Source organism: Parasteatoda tepidariorum, chromosome 9, assembly GCF_982258835.1.
Source record: "Parasteatoda tepidariorum strain Cologne lab strain chromosome 9, Ptep-v5.0, whole genome shotgun sequence".
Taxonomy (NCBI): Eukaryota; Metazoa; Arthropoda; class Arachnida; order Araneae; family Theridiidae; genus Parasteatoda; species Parasteatoda tepidariorum.
This window is the reverse complement of record NC_141763.1, coordinates 81,811,630-81,822,126: the sequence shown is the minus strand read 5'-3', so window position 1 is coordinate 81,822,126 and position 10,497 is coordinate 81,811,630.

Here is a 10,497-nt window from a genome sequence, read left to right as displayed (position 1 = left end):
TTAAAATAATATAAGAAAAACTTTTTCTCAAATACTTTTCTAAGTAATTTTAAAATCAAGGAAGATATCTGAGTTTTCTCTTAATTTACTGTTGCAATATCTATTTAGAAACAAATATTTCTTTTAATATCGACCAAAATTGCCAAATAAGTGTAATATTATTAAACATCTATTAAGCGTTTGCTCCAAATACGGTCCAATGTATTTGGAGCAAACGCTCCAAATTATTAAATGTAAATTGAACACCAAAGATAGCGCATGTGCTCGTATTTTTTTCTTCTATAAAATAAAATTTGTTCATACATTTGAAAAATAATATTTTAACATTAGGGTTTGATTAAAGCACAGCAGGCAGGTCCTGTGTATCTTAATACTTTATGAAATAAATATTTTTCATTTTGAACCCTTTTATTGATTAAATTGTAAACCTTTAATTGAAAATATAGTTATTATAGAATGAATACATTGTAGAGTAATTTATCTTAAACCCAACAATAATTACGGTAAGCAAGTAAAAGCAAACAATTACAACTGTTAATTGAACCTTATCTTCCAATATAACAATAATAATGCAATAGTTTGATATTATTTAAAATTGTGAAAAAGTACACTGTAAAAAATTCCTTATTTAATTATGGTAAAAAATACCGGCACTCAGGGTCCCGGAACTATTCACCGTAACATGTATAGAATTTTTTAATGACATATTTTAAAAACATTTTTAACATTCATTAATTAAATAAAAAAATTTAATTACCATAACCTGTATGGTTTTTTTCATGACATTTAAGTCATTATTGCATGTTATTATTACATGGTACGGAACAAAAAATCTGACTTACCGAATTTTTTAACTGTAATAATTACTGTAAAATCACAGAATCCATCAAATTAAATAAATGCTAATGTAAAATTTAAGACATAATTTAAGGTATAAATGGATTTTACGGATGATGCATCCAAAGTGCCGGTACTTTATATCGTAATTTGATCCGGAATTTATAGCAGCGTTATGTTATTCTAGGCGAAACAATATTTTAATTATTCGTATATTTCTTCATTGTAAGTCTCATAGAAAAGATCAAATAACTGATATGCAGCATGCTTCCAACAAATTGAAACTCCGTAGCCGCAATAGTTACATCGAGTACTGGTTTAACAAAAACTGTACTTTATTATCCGTGATAAAGTAAAATTTCATGTTTGAATATTCTCGTTAAAGTTTTGAGCATATTAAAATATGGGTTCGACTTCCTTCACCATATTCTCCTGTCCTATATTGAGTACTACTTCTTTAAACATTTGTCCTTATTTTTTTAAATGGTAAACGTTTCTTAAAAAAGAACAATCAAATAATTCTTTTAATTTATTGGCACTAAATCAAAAGTATTTTATAAATATAATATACATTTACATTAATATTTTTTCATTATTTATTTCATAAATATTTTTTTTTAAAACATTATGAATTTTATATAAGATTTCTAATTGTACGGATTCTATGGAATGCTATAGAACGCTATAGAATGCGATTCTGTACAGTTTTGGTGCATCGTCTACAAAATCCCTTTTACGGAAAAATTCATTTTTACCGTAAAATATCATGCCGTAATTTTTACTGTAATATTTATTCAACTTGAGTAATTCAGTGACTTTGTGGTAGTTATAATTGTAAAAAGTATGGCATATCAGATTTTTTGTTCCGTAACATGCTCCAGTAAAAATGAATTAGACGGTAAAAAATACCGGCACCCTGAGTGCTAATACTTTTTACCGGAATTTTTTACAATGTAACTGAAGGCAGAAGCGTAATAATGCAGATAGATTAATTTTTCAAAAACCCATACTCAAAATATTTTGTATAGAGTTTTTCAAAAAAATATACGTGATAAAATTTCTTATTTAATTAATATTTTCATTTATAATAATATTTTTCAGCTAATAAAAACTTGTAAAATACTTTCGGAAAGAAAATTTCCTTGTCAGTTTGTTTTTGCATCAAATTTCAAACGTTAATTATCTATCAAGTCATTTATATGAAAAGATATATAATCGATGTATTTCTTAGTAGCATTGTATTTTTTGATGACATGCTTTCATCTGCTCTTTACTAGTTATTTCAAGTTTATACTGATAAAATTCAAAACAAAGACGATAGCGCACAATGACAAAAAGAATAAACAAAAATAGAATAAAGAAGTAAGAGAGGTGAACATATGATATCGTCTCACGACGCGAACATGAATATCATTACTTTGGATATAAATTATATAGATATGTTAATAAGAAATTATTTCTTTTTGAAAGCTTATTAGAGCGCCGTACCACGGGAGAAACTTTTCATCACAAATTCTCTTTCACCTTCATAACTAATTAAAAATTTTAAAGTATAGAAAAAGTGTGTTCAGACAAACCTAGACTAAACCATGAAGTTTCAAATACTGAAAAGAAATTTTTGAAATATCCAAATGATAATAAATTATGAAAAGATAGCTTAGAATTACGCAATGGAGAAACTCTCTTCCAATAATTTGATTGCAATTCGAGAGCTTGAAATTTTTTTTCTTCAGCAATTGAAACTTCGGGGCTTACTCTATATTTGCCTGAATTCACTTTTTCTTTCTTTTAAATTTTAAGTTAATAATGGATTTGAAGGAAAATTTGCAGGGAAAAGTTCCCCCAGTGGTAGTGCGACCTCTTATTATTTCAACTGTGGTCCTTAAGTGTTAGAGTTTAAGAAAAGCACCCTCGCTTATACGAGGGTTGTAAATTAAATAGTGATAACTTAACCTTGAAACTCACAGAAGGGCTGGCATGCGCAAATAGGATATGAGAGCTGTGAGGTGGCGCTGTTGTCGATGTATAGAGTGCAAAAAACAGTCGATTTGCTTAGAAGGGTAGTAGTTGTGTGGCGTTAAAGTGAGGAGTTTCGCTTCCATCGCTCTAAAGCATGTTTTAAAAAGGCTTAATGACGAAATGCTTGAACCCATCGTGCTACTGTCCTAGACGGTAAAGCATTTGCGCCACAGGCTTCCACCAATCCTCGATAGCATTCTGCTGCATTTTTGCAGCGAGCAACCTCCATTTTAAGTCACGACCGCTGATCACCTTCTGTTGATCATCACCGTTGAAAGAGAAAGTGAGTTTGAAAAGAGAACTTGATTGGAAAGTTTTCGAGGGAAAGTATATCTCACCTCACAAATCAGCTTCTCAATTTCTTTGGCAGTACGCGGAAGTGTGTGGCCCACATTCAGTGAAAATGACTCTTTAACTAAAGTAAGAAAAAATCGTCAAAATCATATAATAAGTTTCCCCCCTTTTACTATATTTTTGAATCACTGTAGGATGTCGTTTTGTGACTCTAAAATAGCGAAATATATTACAGAAAATCATAGGAGGTTTAAAGACATTCTCACTGGATGAAATGTTTTCGCAGGCAAAAAACTCGTGTGCAAATTGGAACCTGATAGGCGAATTTTTGACGGGTAAATATTTTCTACCAATTCAGTTTAAATTCACATACGGAATAATCGCATCTAGTGAGAACGGTCTTTTAGGGGTTATTTGCACTGCATGAGAAAAGTTCGTGGATGAGAAGCGAAAACTTAATTGGTTGGTTTATTACGGGTTCTGATTCACATCTTCAAATTCGCATTAGCAAATGTTTAATATGCAGTAAGGACGGTCCCTAAAGTCTAATGGAAAATTGGCAGTGTAAAGCTGATCGTCGATGGAGCTGGGAGGGATCAAAATCCACCGTAAGTCTTCCGGCTGCTGTTTACCCCTAAGCTTGAAAAAACACGATGATTATGATTATACTTGTAGTGTTTTCAATACAACGAGTTTTTTCAATTCAACTTTCAACGAAACAATCAACAAATGAATTCGGAAGACTCCGCAAGCTTGCTATGATGCTAACCCAGAGTAAAAAAAAGGCACTATTTTACACAAATATAGCCAAATAAGGGTTAACACTCAAAACATGGCAAACCTTTCACTTTATTCACGATATTACTTTTGTTAAATTTGCTTTGTTCTCACGATCAGTTAGAATTTATGAATTACAATAAACTCTTATGAATTACGCGTAAATTTAAACCCAAATCACAATAATAAAGCTTCCTCGAATATTAGCCTGTTCAAACATCGCCTCGTAAGCATAACATAAGCGGAGGATAACATAAGCGGCATAACATAAGCGTAAGCATAACATAAGCGGTTTTCTAAATTACTTCCGGTTTTAGGAAGCTTTCAGCCAACCATCCATATACGTTCATGTGCATCTTAATTGATAGGTTTGAATATTTATGTTTACTTAATAAGTAAAGTGAGATCTAAAGAAAGGGAGAAGATTAAACCAGTTTTATTGCATACTCTGTTTTGAGTGTGTTTGAGAAGTACTTTGCAGCCAAGATTCTATTACGTTAACCCTACAAATCTGTGGCGCCTTTATTCTCATGCCAAATTTTGTCCGACAGGCAGCAGCTGAAGCTACGTTGACATGATCAAAGGAATCGTGAGCATTCATCAGTAGGGAAATATTCCTAGGGAAATGTGACGATGTAGAATAAATTGTTTTTGTTTACATGGATTAAATTTTAAAACTTGTTTTAAGAAATCTAGGCGTGATTATAGGAGCGGAAAACTACTCTTTATTATCAGGTAAATGAGAATTTTTGCGTTTGTGATTTTAAAAGGAATTTTATGTTTATTATTTTGAATACTACTAATATATGACATACTAATTTTAAACTTTATATTAATGTATCTATAATAATTAATAATAATAGTAGACTATTAGACGTATTTCTGAACTGAATAATCTGTAAACCAAACAAATAATCTATGAGCCATGTACTATTCTTAATATTGCATGTCTGAAAGTTTATTCATTCACGATCTTTTTGTGAATAAATCATTTCTATTAAAGTTGATAAAATATTTAATCGAACTGTTTTTTAGTTCGATTATTTAATAGTATCTTTTACACCTTTTATTGCTGTTTAAAATTCTAGGTTCTGATTCAAAAAATTTTCCCTCAAATTTATCTAAGAACAATTGCTGTCTTTGGTTACTTTCTGTCTGTATTTATTTAAAAGTAAATAATAAAGAAAGGTGTGTGCCTCGGGGAGATTTTAATGTTTATTGGGATATTTTCAGTTTTTCAAATACTCTACTTTGCTTCTAATGATGTTTCTATATTTGATATTCCTTCCATGTTCTACGTTGAGGTTCTTAGTTTAAATACCATATTAGTACTTGTTTCTAACAAAATTGACGAAAAGTCAAAAAATTATAAATTTGAAAACTACAATATGTTGTTCATTTTGGTGGTGCAACGTCAGATATTCTTATAAAATCGAAGTGCTTGTCGTCTCTATTTTTCAAAGTATTGCAATTAATTGAAGAGGAACACCTGATTTAAATTCTTAGAGGAGTTAACACTAGCCTTATTTGTACATGTTTTTAACTTGAAAATGCGGCGTAAGTCTTTTTTTTGTTTTGTTAATTAGATGTAAATTGAGTACTTTTAATACTGTTCATGGATAGTGGATGCAAAATCCATCAATATTTAATATAAGTTACTTAAAATAAAGTTATATTATTCACAATCATATTCATAATTTGTAATTTATTTCCTAACAAGAAACTCTACTGAAAGCAAAATTTTGAAAGATATTTGAATACTTTGCATATCAAATAAACTTTAAATATGACAGGATACGAGTGCTTTCTTAAAAACATGGAAGTTACAAAATTTTGCATATGATAATAACTTTAAAAAAAAAAATTTAATTAATTAAATTAATAGTTAGAATTCTTGAATACTTTAAAAAACATGAGCTTTAAAATGTTTTTAAGTTCAATAATTACTGAAAGATACTTTCTGCAATTTTTTTTCAAAATATATATGTGTGTTTCATGTTCAATTCAAAGTGTTTATATCTCTATCATTTGCAGTTATGCGAAGTTGTAGATTGAAAAAAATGTGTTTATCATTTCATCCTAGTTCAACACAAGAGATAGTTGTCTTTTCTCACAATTGCTCTGAGCTCCAGTTGAAACTAAATAATGAAGATGGTTCTAGGAAAAATGATTTGGCAATATTAGCATTAAAATATTTTTTTTACCCATTGTCAAAATGGGTATTGCTTTGGGTTTGATGGCGTGCGCACCTTATTTGGGAGTCATCACACTTTTCAACTGTGTTCAAGAGTAATAGTATACTGTGCGCATGCGTCGTCATTGCATGCGTTGCTATGGCGACCGCTGCTGTTTGATAATTTTTTTCAAAATTCTTTTTTTAAATATTGTCTTAAGTTAAAACTTTAAACTGAACAACTTCGATCAACTTCAAAACCATATTCTCAAAAATAAAATTGCACAAGTTATAAAAACTCAGGCCAACATAAGCATTAATAAAAACACGATACAGCATGATCAAATAAAAAAAAAGCAGTTGACAATTTTGGAATTTTTTGGAGTTGATTGTTTTCCCCTCTGAGTTTTTTCTTTTAATTTAATGTTTTTATGTAATGCTAATTTAAATTATTTTAATATTCACTTTGTGATTTACCTATTTATAATTACTATCTTGGCGGTGATTTTATATGATAACAAGTTTGAATACTGAAGAAGAAAAAGAATTTCGTGACGTCTTAAGAAATGTCTATTGACTGGAATTGGGTATAATGTGAAAAAAACACAACTACTTCGATTTAGTAGGAACAACATATAACGCAATGCTAAACGAATGGAATTTAGTTGTTGTTTAGTTAGTTATTGTTATTAGTAGTTGTTGTTATTTGTTTTAGTTGTTGTTATTTGTTTTAGTTGTTGTTGTTTATTTAGTTGTATTTAGTTTCAATAACTTTTCTTTATAATGCAATAAAATCTGACGAGCAGCTATTTAAACGATCGAACACTTCGTTTGTTTATTTGTGGCTTGAAGTTAGGCTCGCAGAAAATGCCGTTCATGGGTTAAATTTAGTAGGAACAACACAACCTGTGACGTAGGCTATATTATACCCAATTGAAAACCAAAGACCAACGATAAGAGGACAAATCAATTGATGCTGTTTTTGCCACCAATGACAATTTTTGTTAATGAAGGTCTATTAAGGAAGAAAAAGAAACATTTGACTAATGGGTAACCAGTGATTGCAAAAATACAATCACTATTTCCTTCCTTTCGTAATTTTTATAAAAAAAATTTCATTTTTCTATGATTTTTTTTTTTCTGTTTTTCAAAATGATGTGATGGTTTCTTGTTCAAGGTGATTCGTAGTATGTTACAAAAAATGGATTTCAGTATCGCTGAGAAATAAATTTAGTAAATCGTGCATTTTTTGAAATATTTAGTATAAAGGTGGTCCCGATGAGAGGTTTCTGGGTGCAAAACTTAAGGAAATCAATACTTTTCTTGAAACGAAAGTTATTCTATAAATAACTCCAATGTACTCTATTTTATAGTTATTAAACCTCAACGAATATTTGTTTCTAGATACATCGTGCATGGGAACTTTCTACCAAGTCAACTGGAATTTCTTAGCAAATTCCTTTGAAATCGTATTTCTTTACATTATTGAGAAGAGCCTTTTTATTTTAACTATTTCAATTCATAAATTGAAACCCGCTAGTTCGATGAATTACCAGTAGAACCAGACTTTAGACATATGGCGAGAGATGTTAGAAAATAATGATTAAAAAAATTCAGGTTTATATTCGTAATTTATTTTAAAACAAGAATAAAAAAATTTATGTAATGATTGTTGTTAGATTGTATAATACTGTTAATAATTATTTTATAAATATTTTTTATCCTTATCTTCCACAAAATATTTGGCTGTTATTTTAAAAAGATCAGGAAATAAAAGCTTTTTACATAATAACTTAATAGAAGAACTTGCTTAACTAAATTAACATTCTTTAATATTGATAGAAGCAAGAAATATTTTTCTTAAAAACAAAACTCGGATGTCAACCGGTAATTGTTTATAATAGATAGCGTAAATATAAATCCAATAAAGAATTATTGGTATTAATCAAGGTGGTGAGGAATTAAAAGCATCAAAAATTCATTTGACGAATTAAACAAAAAATCTATTGGTAGGAACTCCTTTGGTGCTTCCAACGCACATAAACTGGCTATGATAGTTTAATTTCCACATACTTTGTGATTGTCTTAGATAATGTTTTGTTAGATTTTGATAGAATAATCGTTTCTCCATCATTAAATTTTGGATTAAAAATGTACATTAGTTTTTTTTAAACTTTATTCAGGACAAATATGTATTTTATAAAGAAAGTTGTTGTTGTAGCACGTTGTTGTCGCACTAAAGCTGCACAATGGGCTATTGGCGATGGTCTGGGAAACATCCCTAAGGATGATTCGAAGACATGCCATCACAATTTTGATCCTCTGCAGAGGGGATTGCACCCCCGTTTCGGTAGCCCGACGATCTACACGAAGTCGATCACTTTACGGTAAAACAGTTTAACGAGGAACAATACCGCACACCCTGGGTCTTTATATAGAAAGAGCGATGTACAACACGCATGTAAATAAGACGGTAATTTTTTAATGAAATTATTATGGTCACTAACGCTGACCGCATACTGGAGAAAGAAAAGGCAAGCAGAAGGGAAAATAACGAAATGCAAACAAAAGATTAGTCAACTCCTGAATGTTTTTTGCATCCACAGTGTACTGCTCACCAGAGAAAAAAATAAAAAAAATATAAGTAACGAATTGGGAGAATCTATTAGCACAAGTATACATATATTCAACCGAATGTAATTGAAATGGTTCCTCGGGGAGCGCTAACACAATATACGAAAAACACGCATATGTGAATGTGATAGGTACTATATTTATGTCGCACTAGAGCTGCAGAATATGCTATCGGGAATGATTTGGAAAACATCTTTGAGAATGATCCGAAGATAGACCATTACAACTTTCTTTCATGTTCTACTGGGACCCATGTCCTTACGATCAATCGACTGCGGAATAAAAGTCCCATAACGTTTTCTTTCAGTACTATGTTTAATGTAGTTTTCAGTTCCATACAGTTTCCTAACCTAAACAAATTTGATCTATTTGAAAATCAAGACACAGACTAACATACTTTCTACCTTTATCACTCTCCACACGCTATTGGTGAAAGCACGCGAAGTGTTGCCATAGGTAGAGAATTCTGTTCCACTCCACCTGTAGCTCATTGCGATTGCTAATTACAAACACAGGGAAATTTTTATGCATTTATTTAATTTTAAGGACAACAAATTTCCCTTCTTTCTTTGATAAATGCACAGGATTGATTAAACAGCTTGTGTGAGTGTGCAATAAAATTTGAGTGAATTTTAAAATCACAGTTGTAACTTTACAGTACGTAACTTTTTTTTCCCTTTTGCATTTTTCTTCTTCCCTATCATTTCGCGTTTCCCATTTTTGTTTTATTTACTTTTATAATGCATAAAATTTGATTATTGGTGATCGAAATGGGCTACAGTTGATCTAGAGCAGAACTCTCTACCTATGGCAACACTTTGCATGCTTTCACCATTGGCGTGTGGAGAGTCATAGACGAAGGAAGTACGTCTGTTTCTATCTTGATTTTGTATATAGATTAAAATATTTTAAGTTTGGAAACTATATGGAACTGAAAACTACTTTACACATATTTCTAAAAGAAAGCATCATGAAAATTTTAAAAAATATTTTTTTGAATTAAAAGCGAAAAATATTAAGAAAAGGAAAAAATATCGTAGTACATTCCTATTCGCGATCGCAACACTCGAATACGCCATCTGGGGAGAGACCGGTTTCATGCCTTTAGCCCTTCTCCCTTCCCTCTCCTCCTCTTTTCAGTTGTGTAGGAATGTACTACGATATTTTTCCTTTTCTTAATATTTTTCCTTTTTAATTAATAAGAATATTTTTTAAAATTTCCATAATACTTTTCTTTAGAACTATGTTTAATGTAGTTTTTAGTTCCATATAGTTTTTCAAGTTAAAAGATTTCAATCTATATGAAAATCAAGAGAGAAACTAACGTACTTCCTTCCTCTATGACTTTCCACACGCTAATGGGGAAAGCATGTGAAGTGTTGCCATAGGAAAGGAGTTCTGCTCTACGCCACCTGCAGCCCATTTCGATCGCCAATACAACTGAAAAGAGGAGGAGAAGGAAGGGAGATAGACCAAAGGCATGGAACCGGTCTTCTCCCCAGATGGCGTATTCGAGCGTTGCGATCACCTCTCAAATTATGATGTATTAAATTATGATGTATTAAATTATTATGATAAAATTTGATGTAATTTGAATGCGCGCTTCAACGTTGATCAAAGTCTTCGATAGTGTCAAAGCACCTTAAAGTGAGAAGGGCTCCGTAGACGTATGAGTAAAGTTTAACCTTAAAAAACTTTCAGCGGTTACTCCATGTTCACTGCTCGTCCGGTTGTGCTGATTTACCCACTCTTCCCTCCTTCCT